The sequence below is a fragment of the Uloborus diversus genome, chromosome 7 (assembly GCF_026930045.1).
Source record: "Uloborus diversus isolate 005 chromosome 7, Udiv.v.3.1, whole genome shotgun sequence".
Lineage (NCBI taxonomy): Eukaryota > Metazoa > Arthropoda > Arachnida > Araneae > Uloboridae > Uloborus > Uloborus diversus.
Window position 1 is genome coordinate 152,875,898 of NC_072737.1, and position 14,175 is coordinate 152,890,072.

Below are 14,175 nucleotides of genomic sequence, written 5' to 3' on the forward strand. Positions count from 1 at the left end.
CTTTATTAATATTTAAGACAACACAAGAAAGATTTTCAGCACAGAGAGGAAATAATAACCAGAGCTTCGGAGGGAATCGATCACACGACCTTCGGCATTCGAAGCAAAGCTCCTACCTCAGAATCAGAACCACGCGGATGCCCTAATTCAATGATAATATGCCCTGGGTACAACCCTTTTGGCCCTCCCCCCCCCCCTCCTCGGAAAATTTTAAAATGACGATCTTGTTTGACAGTAAAGTAGTTGACATTTTTTCAATTTTAGCGTCAATCATGGTACATCGTTATTAAACCATAAATACTGCTCCACTGAAAATGCTGTGCTTTTAAAGTATTATCATCATGGTTTAACTCTTAACAGGTATGATGATACTTTTGCGCTGTAAGTGGTGACTATGCAACCCCAACGTTATATTTCTTGTTTGCTTCAAAAATTTAGGCAAATTAAAGTAGAAATTAAAGTATTTTTTGTATTATTTTCAACTGAAACTGTACCTTGTGTGACATATATCTACATATAAAGTCATTATATAATTATGTAAACATTCCAAAACGTTTGAATGGATAACGCCAACTCTTCTGGGGAGAGAGACCCTCCACTTCTCCAAGCTAAAGGTTAAACAGAAAATAAAAATTATTGGAGCAAAAATATTCTTTAGCTTTTTAAATAGGCATTTAAATGTTGAGTAATTATAGTCATCGTTTATTGACCAATGCAAATTTTTTGCAGTTGCATTTTCAGCTCTACATTAGAAAATATGAGTGTAATTTTAGTAAATCTAAACTTCTGATACAATATCAAAAGTAAGATGTTAACCTATTTGGCGTCTAAATGGTAAATGTAAACAAACTCGTCTTTTATATTTACTTAAAGTCATCTGCCAAGCCCTAAAACTGCCAAATAAGTTCCCATCGTCGGTTAAATTGAAGTTCTTAGAATTAAGGCTCTTATATAAGAGGAGCTGACTTATCTGACATTTTGGTTCCAAAATTGTCGAGCGAAAAAAATAGTATTTGTACAAAAGCCTCATTGCACAAAAACTGGTGTACAAGCTTTAAATGTGTTGCATGATTGATCTTTGATTATTTTATTCTATAGATGAAGACGATTTAATTAATACAAATTAAATACAAATAAGGTGTGAAAATGAGGTTTATTACAATAAACATTTCTCGACACATTTTTGCTGAATTTGTAAACTAAGTTATCTTTCTAAATTCACCTTAAATGACATTTTACTCAACTCAGCATCAATTTTTTCACGACATAGCAACCAATGAATATTATAACGTATTCATAAATACTAGAAACGAGGTTGGATCCAATTATGTCTTGGAACCAAAATGTCAGATAAGTCAGCCTGTCCTTTTCAAGGGGCTCTACTTAGAATGTTTAAGAATAAATTTGTTCATCGAGTTTCTTTACTAATTACCGTACTTAAGATATTATTTACAATATATATAAATAGAAGCATGGAAGACACTATGTCCGCGGCGCTTCAATGCATTGATTTAAAGTCTCAATCACTAATAAAAATCAGTTCATAAACCTATGTAAATAATGCGCCAATCTACAACTTAAGTTTTCGCACACGTGTTTGTCCACCCTTTCTTAAACCTGCAAGCACCTGGACACAAGAGAGCAAAACTCAAAACAGCGAAAAGGAAATAGAGAAACTTATTCAATTTATTAGAGAAAACCGCCACTGAAAAAACTGGTAGTTAAAAATAATTAGACAAATGTACGATAGTTGTAAAAAGTTAGATATTAAAATATAAAATGTGTGTGATTAATGTATAGAAATTAAAAAAAAGAAACTTCCACACTACATTGGAAAGTTTTTAAAATATTGACAGATTCTCGAAGTAAATCGTCTATAAATAATCGAGCCTACTTTTCCGTATACAAAAATAGAATTTTCAAAGCATCAGATCAATATTCTATCAATTAGCTAAGTTTAAAATTGATGTCACGCATGCCTTTTTAACATTTAAAACTGATTGCTGAACACAAAATAGCTCTCATGTGGATTTTTTTTTTTTTTTTTTTTTGATAATATAGAATTTGTATTAAACTCAGTTTCCAAACTGTTTGGCTACATTTTTCAGTAATTAACAGTTGTTAATAAGCTTTTTTTTTAGAAACACTCGGAGTTCAGTTATTTTGTCTAATGTTTAAGCTTACAATTTCAAGACAGGCAAATTAAAGAATGAAATTGCAAAATAAAATGTATGTTTTATCATACATTTTAGAATTTGAATGTGGGAAAAGTAAATTAAAAAAAAAAATAAGTAACAGTATCTTTTATAAAATAGAAGGCAGCTAATAAATTAACTTCTATATTTAAAATAGTAGTTGGTAGAAAAATATAAGTTTGAATGAAACAAAATTTTTAAAAAAATTAATTTTTATCAAAACCAAAACTGTTTACAGCTCTTTCTTTTGGGTAAAAAATGCATAAATGCATAGCCTCAGATTTAGTTTTTTTCTTATGTTGTCAAACTTTTTATAAAAACATATAAACTTCAGAAAAAAATAAAAATAAAAATAAATAAATAAATATTCACCTAAAAAATATCAAAAATAAAATCGTTTGCAGCTCTTCCATTTGTGTAAAAATAAAGTATGTATACTCCGAATTTTCTTTTATTTTCTGTTGCCAAAAATAAAAATAGTAAATTAAAACTTTGGAATGGAAATTTAATGAAAAATCTTCTCAACAATCATGCTATCATTATAAAATCATTATTTGTCTTATTTTGAATAATTCCAAAAGAAAAACCTGAATAGCTAAGATGTGAAGTTGGAATCTTAAGGGTTGTTCACAAATGATGCCATGCTTTGAGGGGTTTGAGCATATTCGTGAAATATTAAGTTCGGAAGGGGTGGGAGGGGGTAACAAGAAGTGTGACATCACACGTTTTTACTTCCTTTTACAAAAAAGGAAGAATTGTATTCGCAAAAAAATTTTCACTCAAAAATCGGCCTTAATTTCCATTTTTCTCATCCCCGAATGAATGTTGAGATTTTTTTTTTTTTTTCGACCTGAGCACACGTGGATATATGCCTAGGAACCTACAGACCATCCGAAATATCCATTTTGACGACGTCCGATTTAATTACAACAAATTTTCTCGTGACGTCCGTATGTACGTATGTATGTGCGTATGTGTTTATGTTAGTGATGTTCCGGATATCCGTAACCGTATCCGTATCCGCGGATATCCGAGGGAAAATAAAGATCTGTATCCGTATCCGTATCCGTTATTTTTTAACGGATCTTAAACGGATCATTTCTATACTAAAATTTTTTAAATATTTGAATAAAAGTCTCTTAAATTCCGTTTAAATTAGGTTTTATTCCCTATTTAAACTATAAGGTATCATTTCAAAAGCTAATGTGTACACCCCCCCCCCCCCCCCCCCCGTTTCAAAAAGAAAGGAGAAATAAATTTTAAAAGTGTGTATCAGTGTGTCTTTTTGTGGCATTGTAGCTCTTAAACAGATAAACCGATTTTGATAGTTCATTTTTCGTTCAAAAGGTGACTTGATCGAAAGTGTTTTTAACTTGTCCTCGTTTTTGTAGAACTTTAATTACCGCAGACATTAATTAAAAACCGATTTAACGTTTTTCACAATTATGATAGTAAAAATTTACCCGTAAGTTAAAAATGTTGTCCCTAATTGAAAGAACGAAGTTTTCTGCGTTTGATATTTATTTAAAACTTCCAACTTATATACAGTAGGAGCTGCAATCTTGTTTGGTAAATTTTAAATGCAATTTTAAGCCTTTATACGCGTGATTGGTAGCGATTTCATAGTCGGAAGATATGGAGAAAAAGTTCAATGATGTAAAATTTTTACCTGCTGTCAGTTTATATTTGTTAACAAAAGTGTTCTGACCCGCGAAATTCATCTTAATATGAGGTCGGCTCTCTGGGACATGTTTTGTTCTTTTAATTTTGAATTTAATATTAGTTTTTGTTACTGATTTGGGGTTTTTGTTATTCTTCATTCTTGTTTTTCTCGGCATCTTTCAAAAAAAGTGAGACTAAATTCTCTATTTACTATTTGTAAAGGTGTTCCCGGCTCTGTATTTCGTCGGTCGGAGAAGTTCGGTGGAATGGGTCAGCGGTGCATTTATGCTGAAATAAAATGGGAAAAATTATTTTTCACATTCCATCTAAGCATTAATGCAACGCTGACCAATTCCTTCCAACTCTCCCTCAATTTTAACGGAGATTTCCTTAAAGAGTAAATTATAGTCTTGATTATATTTTTGCCGCAGTTGACATTTTTTGAAGAAACTGCCATTATTCTGACGGGAATACCTTACGTAACAAATTTTACACTTAGATAGTTGAATTGGGTTTAAAAAAAAAATAAAAAAGAGAGAGATCCGTATCCGTATCCGCGGATCTTGACACTAATGATCCGGATCCGTATCCGTATCCGCGGATCTATTTTTTTAACGATCCGGCACATCACTAGTTTATGTATCTCGCATAACTCAAAAACGGTATGTCCTAGAAAGTTGAAATTTGTTACGTAGACTCCTAGTGTGGCCCAGGTGTGCACCTTCCCTTTTGGTTGCATTCGGATGTTCCTACGGGGGTCTTTTGCCCCTTTTTTTGCGGGAAATCATTGTTAATTTCGATGTAAACTCAAATGGTGTTATAATTTGTCGGACATTTAGCGATATATCGCGTCTTTTGGTCGCCAAGTTTTGTCGCCAACTTGGAGATAAATTTGGCGGATTTTTTTTTTTTTTTTTTAATTTCAACTTTGGTTTCAATTCGGCCACTGTTGGTGATATTTAGAAAGTGAACAATTGAATCACATTAAAACTGCCAATAATGGGGAAATGACATTAAATTGGAGTAAAAGGAAGTCAAAGTCTGGTGATTCACACATCAGCTCGTTTTTATAACAATATGCTTATGAACAACAGCATGAGATGTGACAAGGGAAGGGGAGGGGCTAAAGTTAAGAGTGAATATTTATAACAAAAGAAAGAGGGGGTCAAATTTGTTGAAAAAAAGGACGACCTCACTAATGGACAGCACAGCACTTTTCGGAACATTAATCCAACAGTTCAATTTGCTCTAGACTTGTATACTTTAACTTCTGAAATACAGTATTTGAAAAATTTATTTATTTATTTATTTTAAAGCATACATTTGATTATTTAACTATCGTTTTTTTGGTCAAAAATTAACGTCCGTGAGACAAATTTAAATTTTTTATTCAAAATGAAAACTTTTAAAAATTAAAATTTTGGCCCTAAAAACATCATAATATCGAATTAGATTTTGAATAAACTTCTAATCATTTGTTCTCTGATGTAGGAAAAATAATTGCGAATAAAGAAATTAAAAAAAAAAAAATCGCCATAGATTAGTATTACGAAACATAATTATTATGAACGGTCTCTTTTAATTTATTAATGCTCGAAATATAATGAGCCCTCCCCCCCCCCCCCGCCACCTTTCCAACCCCACGCAGAAGAAAGATCATCATACATTTTCACCTTTTTTTTAATTTCAGTTAATAACAAATATAGAATATTACTTTCATTTCTAATTCAGTCATTTTGTTTTTGGTAACATATAAAAATGTAGGGTAGACCGTTTACGCGGATTTTTTTCAATGAATTTTCTAAATTTTATGTTTTAACTTAGGAAATTTTAGACACTGCTGTTTTATAAAGCAGTTAATGGATTCAAAATTGGTATATTCAGTTTTTGCTCAGTTTGTGTTTTTAACTGTTTAAAAAAAATTATTTTACAGTTCAAGTCGGTCGCGTAAACTTGCCCCGGACACGGGTCACTTTTACGCATATTTATTTTGATACCTAACGTGGTTCTGTTAGTGTATTGAACATAATGTCTTACCATCGTTAAAATAAAGCAAATTTATTATAGACTGAACAGTGTATAAAGTAAAATCTGAACGGGCATGAAGACAGCACTACATGATTGTAAACTACAAAATACAAATTCGTAACTCAATTAAATACTAAATGGTGTATTTTCAAAATTAAATAGCCTGAAAATACTAAAAGGTTTTGAAACACTTCGGAACGAAAGAAACATCAGAGCACGTTTAGAAGTCAGATACAGTAAGAACGTGCGTAAAGGTGCTCAGACGTCAACCCGTATATCTGCCCCGTCGCAAAGTTTGGATTTATTTTTAACGTGCAAAAAAATTTAATATCATTTCAGTCCATACAAATACAATTCTCACAAAAAGGATAAAATTCTGCTAATTTTTATATATTTGTTCTCTCTTAACTAAGTGTTATTCATTCATAATAAGCTTCAAAACGTTCAACTCAAAATTTACTCGACTTGGTAGAAAATAGATTATTCTTTCTGCATGCTAGACCGAAGCTCGACTGATGCTGAAAAACTTGTTGGAATATTTGCTAGGAAGCAGCATCAATATGTTATGAGTGTTGGCTCTCCTTTGAAAAAAGGGCACTGCGTAAACGTGCCCCGGTCTACCTTAGCATTTTGTTTCATATAGAACAGGGTTGTCCAACTGCAAAGAGCTCACGGGCCAGAATTCCGGTTACTAATCACCTGGCGAGCCGCAGTTTGAAAAAGTTGAACAATAACATCTTACCTCTTACACAATAACAATAATTAGTTGAATTATTAATTACTAGCAAAAATACCCGGCGTTGCCTGGGTCAGTAATAATTATGAGAAAAAATCGTTACTTGCTTTTGTTTCCTGTTTTAAGTGAAAGAATTTAAAACACATCTTTTTGACTTGATTAAAAATCGAGTTTCTTTCTTACCCATAAAACTAAAATAGCAATAAGTATAAAGAACAAAGTAGTATTGATTTAGAAACGAAAGCACTATATTTAAGCATATACAAATTTCCAAAACATGAAATTAATCTTCTCGTGTTTAAAAAGATTAATCTCTTGATACTTTTTTTTTTAACATGGAGTCTAAAACCTTCTCTGTATAGCTATTGAAGTACGAAGTTTAAAAAAAAAATATAGCCGCGCTCGTAATCCCCTTATACTTGCTTTAGTTATTTTGGGAAATTTCAATCATTGTGGGCTCTTGGTGCGATTTTACCGGATTTGCTTGAATCGTTTTGGGATACCTTCGATGATGCTCCCCCCTTCTTTCCTTACTTTGTAAAACGATATGATATTAATTTTCGTTGAGATATTATTGCCAGGTGCTGAGATACTTTTGGTCACCATAAAATGGGGCTAAAGTGTTTCATCCGAAATGTTTCCAAAATAAGTAGCTAAATTTGGCGATTGTTTGACATTGTGCAAAAAGGAAAATTAATGGAAGTTTTTGTGCTGTTTAGTATTTGCCTAATTTAGTTGCTGAATTATTTAACACAGTAAAATTTTTTTAAAAAATTCTTTGGCGATATTTTGTTTACATGGTGAAAGCTGAGAAACATTATGACGTAGTCTTCGACTTCAAAAACAGCGACGTTGTAAAAAACTGCCAAATGCATCAGCTACGGAAATCTTTCTGCAAAAATTTTGGCGATCTGCTGATTGATTAGATAATGAGTAAGTGTTCAATCAGCATAAATAATAATAAAAACCATTAATTACATTAAAATTCCGTTTAAATGGAAAATGATCAGCCAAAGCATGTATTATTTGCCAGTATTGTGCAAAAATCTTACTTCAAGATTTGACTCGAGAAAAGCCTTGAACAGTCACGAAAAGCAAAGACAGCCAATAATACAACAATTACCGCTATCGACAGGGAGTTGAGATGATACACTAAATACTGTATTGAGTTGAGGAAAGAATTCGAACATGGAACTAAAAAGCTCATAACTCGTTTTTTATTCTACTTAGAAATTTCGAATAGGTGCCATCTTCAGCAGAAAAATCAGAGCTTTCGATGGACATATAATGTAAACATGTGCAAGTATTTTTTCATTCCTATATTAGAGAATTTATACGAAAATTGTATTTTATTGCCCCCCTAAGGGGGTTTTGCCCCCCATAACGGGACGAAAACTACCCTATGTGGTATTCTGATGCATAAGCTATATTATTGTAAAGTTTCATAAAAATCCGTTCAATAGTTTTTTGCGTGAAAGAGTAACAAACATCCATACATCCATACAGACTAACTTTCGCATATATAATAGTAGTAAGATAAAACGATGAAAAAGAAGGATTATAAAACAATTTGCATAAATTTTAATGAGAAATCTGAGGCCGATCCGCCTTTTTACAAGGGTAGGAAATTCAACATCGATGTTTGTCGTAGCCAGCAGAAGAAGGTCTATCAATGAATTGTCGGAGAGAGAGCTCCTGTGACGATTCTTGATTAAGTTCATCGCCGAAAAAGCACTTTCGCATAAATATATGCTCTCAAACCATAAAATGTTGAAAAAAGAAATATGCTGAATAAGAAGTTGGCGGGCCGCACAACATGTGTTGGCGGGCCACATGCGGCCCACCAGTTGGACAGCCCTGATATAGAATAACCAATTACAATTTCAAGTACTCTTCTCAAAATATACTGTTATTGTTAGGCAAAATATGAAGTATTCTCTCCCTGTTCAAATTTAGATTTTAAACTAGAAGCTGTTGTTGCGGAAATATTGTTTTTAAATACTAAAAAAAATGTGCTACAATTTAAAAAGGACTAAAAATGAGCTATCGTTCACTATTAATCTTTTCGCACTGACGAAAAGGCTGCACTAATGCCTTAAAGCTATTTGCTATACTTTTTTGTCGATCAGGTACTTTACTCAGTGTCATATCCAAGGAGATAGATTAGGAAATATAATACTTTCCGAAACTCAGAAATTTTCCTCTTTCGACTATAGAAAAGGACTAAAACTAACCATATCTCCCTTCACAATTTAACAGTATCTCCTCCAAATATTTTTCTGATTACGCCACCGGTTTATTTAGCTCTTTTAGCACGAAATTATCTATCATTTCTTTTTACATGAGGTCTTTTTCTTGAAGTCCCTACAAAATTTATGCCTTTTTAGTTTCACTATATAAATAATAATTTGTAATGTATTTATCTTTCGAACCTTTTTCAGAACGTTTCTATTCCCAATTTAAGCAATCTTAACGTATAGTATTATTTTATTTATGAAATTGATGTAATATAATTGGTTGTTTTATTGTTTTCTCAATTGTACTTAAAATGCATACAAAACTTCGAGGACCATAGGTTACGCTCATAGATTCGAAGACATCATAGGCTAAAAAAGGATAATGTCTACGAAAGCCACAAAGCACAATATTTGCATTGATTGGAAAAAATTGAAAATGATGAAGAAAGAAAAAAATGACAAATCAAGCAAAGAAAAACTGATTACTTTTGTTTATAGACATGAAATAACTTTGCGAATGTGAAGGAAGCTCTATATTTCTGTATCTTTCCGTTTTAGAATCTTATCACAGGGTGCTGATTGATGAATTGCGACCGAAAATGGGGTTTACTCGTACCCAAAGTTGAGCAACCGCAGATTAAATCAGTTCATTTTTCGTTGAATGAAAGATTTTTAAAGACAGCTCAATTAATTATCTCAATCACATTTCATGATTTTACTTTTTTTTTTATAAATCTTTCTGAACTTTTAAGAATATTCTGTAAGAAAATAATAAAACATAATGTCCACTAGCTAGCAGTCAAACCGAGTCTAAATAATAAGATCGCTGAGCGTTATCACAACTAAGCCTAACTGGCATGTTGTGCTGTCATCACGAAACTTTCTTCTTTATCTACAGGTATCCCTCGTATAACACGGTTAATTCGTTCCGTGTAGTATCAAAACCGTGTTACACGAGACTTTTTTGTAAATGGTTATTTTACTCATTTTTTAACCTAATTAATCACGTACATATCATAAATCATGTCAATGTGTACTGTGTTATATCGAAACCATGTTCCGTGTTATATCGAAATCGTGTTATACGAGACCTTGAAATAATGTAAATCAAGGAATTTGCACCGTGTTATATCGAAACCTAGTCATTAGGTGCAAATTTTGTAATAGATGAAATTTCGGCTCAACAGAACATATAAACGAAAACTGGCAACCAGAACATACAAAGACCCGCTGATTTAAAAATAAGAGTCGTTATAAACGATAAAACGTAATCATTTTACATATCTTAAATTAAAACTGTTATGCACAACAAGAAGAAACTTAATCCACTTTCCTTTCCATACTAAGAACAAAAAGCATTCTATATAAAAAAAAAGGATCTGCGCTTTTCTGTAGCAATCAAATTCGTCTGAGCAACAGCAACAAAACAAAATTTAAAATAAAATAAATTCGCAACTTCAATAAACTATAGGGGGCGCTGCAGCCACTGTCTAATGGCGGATGAAAAAGGTAAAACAAAGAAATGCCGTAACTTATAAGTTGCTTTGACGCTTTGTGAATGACATTAATTTTTTATCATGTTTGTGGGAAGCTTTCTTTTCTATTCTTCTGAAATTACATCACACCACAAACTGTCTGAAACTTGTAATTTACCCCAAAGAAAGCACGTGGAATGGACTGTTTTACCTTTTTCGGTAGTATTGTTAATCACCGCAAGGTAGCGTATTCGAGCTCTGGAGTTGCGAATAGAATAATTCTATTCATTTTATTTCATATTTTGTTTCAACTACATTTTTCATTTATCGTTTGCCAACGCTTGTTTAATCCTAATGTTATACGCAACTCCAATAAACTATAGGGGGCGCTGCAGCCACTGTCTAATGGCGGATGAAAAAGGTAAAACAAAGAAATGCCGTAACTTATAAGTTGCTTTGACGCTTTGTGAATGACAGTAATTCTTTTATCGTGTTTGTGGGAAGCTTTCTTTTCTATTCTTCTGAAATTACATCACACCTTAAACTGTCTGAAGCCTGTAACTTTCCCCAAAGAAAACACGTGGAATGGAATGTTTTACCTTTTCCTTTAGTATTGTTAATCACCGCAAGGTAGCGTATTCGAGCTCTGGAGTTGCGAAACAAAATAATATTCACCTTTTTGTTTTAGAACATTAATGAGAAAATCAAGTATGTATTTAAAAGTTGAAAGTTAGTGTTATATGGGGAAACCGAGCTCAAGACAGACAATGTTTTTAAAAGTTGCATAAAAACAAAGTAAAAACTCATTACAGTTTGTTATCATACATTTTTTAACAGTGTATTGAACAAAAATTGAATTCTTTCTTTTAAAATTCGTGTTACATCAAAACCGTGTAGTTATGAATTAAAGTTTTGCACCGTGTAATATCGAAACCGTGTTATAATAATTGCAAATCTGGTAGTGTAATATCGAAACCGTGTTATAATAATCGCAAATTTGGTACCGTGTAATATCGAAACCGTGTTGTAGAAGTACCGTGTTATACGTGGGACGTCTGTATATTAAATTCCTGGATCTAATGTCAAACCGCTCGTGTAATTTTTAAAGCATTTTGTCAGAACAAGACCCCGGGATGCGTTGGTTCACTTTTAGAAAACATCCAAGAAGCGGAAACTTTTATAAAATTTAAAAATTAATATTCTAGTGATTCGGAACTCCAGCGCTCGAATACGCTACCTTGCGGTGATTTACAAAACTGCAAATGAAACTAAAACATTGCCACGTTGCGTTCCACGTGTGTCTGTTGACGTAAACACAGGCAGTTTGTTCTGAGTATTTATTAACGCAATCGATGTGTCTTAGTTTGCTTTCAGCTACAGAAATTAATTCGTCCCTTAGTAGTATTCTCGAGCTTCTCAAAATAATGTTAGTTTTCATTATTTCCTTAATAATTGGTGAAAGCGAAAATTCTGGATTAACAAACTTGGATAACGTTATACAAGGTAAAAAAATTTATTGTTTTGTATGAATTTGTAAGAATAAGGGTTTTTTTTTTAATCTTAAATTAATTAAACTTACCATATTTTACAGCAGCATTTAGTTGGAATGGACAGTATGCAAAATATTTTCTTGAATATATTATCGTAGAACAAAATGAAAAATGTTTAACCGAGAAAGAATTTACTTTATTCCTTTTATTCTCAGCTGAAAGGTTTCGCCAAATTTGTTTAGGGTTATAGTTTTAGTATTGTGCGAGCAAAGTAGCCTTGGCGAGATTTCGCGTTTTTAGTTAAACCATTTTTAATTTTTATCATGAGTGGAATAAAATGGTAGTAAGATTACAGAATTCGATAAGTGAAAAGAAATAATGGTCAATCAACTGAAAAGAAAACTACCACCATATATCCGTGAGAATTTTGTTGATGATTTGCATAACATGACACAATTAAATCGTAACTCAGAAATTAGAAAAATTGAAACAGAAATTTTTTAAATTAACCGATTCGGGAATTCGAGAGAAATAACTCAGCTACAAATGGAAAACAATAAGCGCTAGCCAAGCAAGGCAAAAAAGTATCATCTTCTTTCGATAACTAGCATTAATTGTTGTTCTTGTCAGGCCACAATTATTATTTAGTTTTATCAAGAATTGATTAATATCGAATTCAACATCGTGGAAATAGCTGCTTAGCACTACGAACTACGTAGTTTGCATTAATCTTTGACGTTTAGTAATGCTTCATGAATTCTCATTTCTTTCTACGTGGGCCAGAATATCCACAAGACTTTGAAAATTAATTTAAAAAGAATAAAGCGAAAAAATGATACGTACGAACAAATATCACAACACTTTTAGCATTTTCTTCGTTACCATGTGCGTTTGTTTTAGTTTTTAAGTCCGCCATTAGACAGTGACTTCAGTGCCCCCTATAGTTCGTTAGAGTTGCGAATAACAAATGTAATGAAGACCCAAATTGATGAAGAAATTTGATGAAGACCCAAATTGTGCTGAGCCTTGGGAAAATATTGATAGTTCTGTCATAAATAGTGCAAAAGTAGAAGTTGGTAAATTCGATATTTAATTCAATTTAAAGTGTTGTAATAATCACAAGACGTTAAGTCCCGGTTATCACAAATTTGCCATTTCAACTGCGCTTGCGCGCGGACTCGGCTTTTTGGGCATTCTGTTTTAAGATTTCGTGTTGCTTGTTCATATTTAGACGGAGCTAGAGTCCCAACAAATTAATGAATGCGATTAGAACATTTTCTCAGCGATTTCGTGATATATTATATGAAACTACGGATATGAATAACTGATAATCTTTATAATGTAAAGATAAAAATGACACCTCAGTATTTATTGGTGTGGAATTATTTATTTAACATAAACGTAAAATACGTTGTGTACTTAAAAAGTGATTGGAATATGAGTACAGATGTCCGTCTTTTGCGGATATTTTACGTTAGGCGTAAACAGCTTAGTATTATAAATTTTTATTTAGGTTGAGGGTTCGGCTTTGTAATAGAAGTGCTGCTGCAATATTCTAGTACGCTCTTCTGAGGTTAAAAATTGAGCCCTGAAAAAGTACAGAAAAATCAGACATCGAATCCATTAATAATTAAGACGCAAAACTCAATCTTTACCGAGGACTAAAAACTAAATCAGAGAAAGCTTTGTGATTTTTAATTTTTATGTTTCCATTTCATATTTATTAACAAATTCAAAATGTTTGTAATTAATTTTAGCAAGATTTTTGAAATAAGCGAAGTCCGCGCGCAAGCGCAGTTGAAATGGCAAATTTGTGATAACCGAGATTCAACGTCGAGTGTAATAAACTTTGAATTGTATTTTTTTGAGCAATCACGATTGCTTATTGCTTTCATTTGACTGTTCTGATGTGCTATCATTTTATTTCCCCCCCGCCATCGCCACCCTCTGCAGCATCACCGTCGACCGGATCCTCACGATGCTGCTCCTTTAGCGAGAGCCATCTCCAGGTTGCATCCATATACTACACACACACGCATACATACACACACCTACATACAGACACCTACACACATACACAAACACATACGCATACATACACACACCTACACAAACACACCTACACACAACTACTCACACACTCAAGCTTGCACACAGACACAAACACATATGCCTACACACACATACGCATACCCTCTACACACAAATACACATACCTCCCCCACACACGACTACATACACACACACACTCGTGATTGCGAAAAACATAATTTGAATTCAAGAGGTCAAAATTAAAATTATTATTATTATTATATTCATTCTAAGCACAAAAGATATAAGTTATAAATATTG

The 14,175-nt window shown here is 32.6% G+C and overlaps 1 protein-coding gene across 2 annotated transcripts in view; it reads left to right on the forward strand.

Annotated features, from left to right (window-relative positions):
• LOC129225654 (SPARC-like) overlaps nt 1–14,175 on the forward strand; it is a 113,906-nt gene that overhangs the window by 55,443 nt on the left and 44,288 nt on the right. The window lies entirely within an intron of this gene.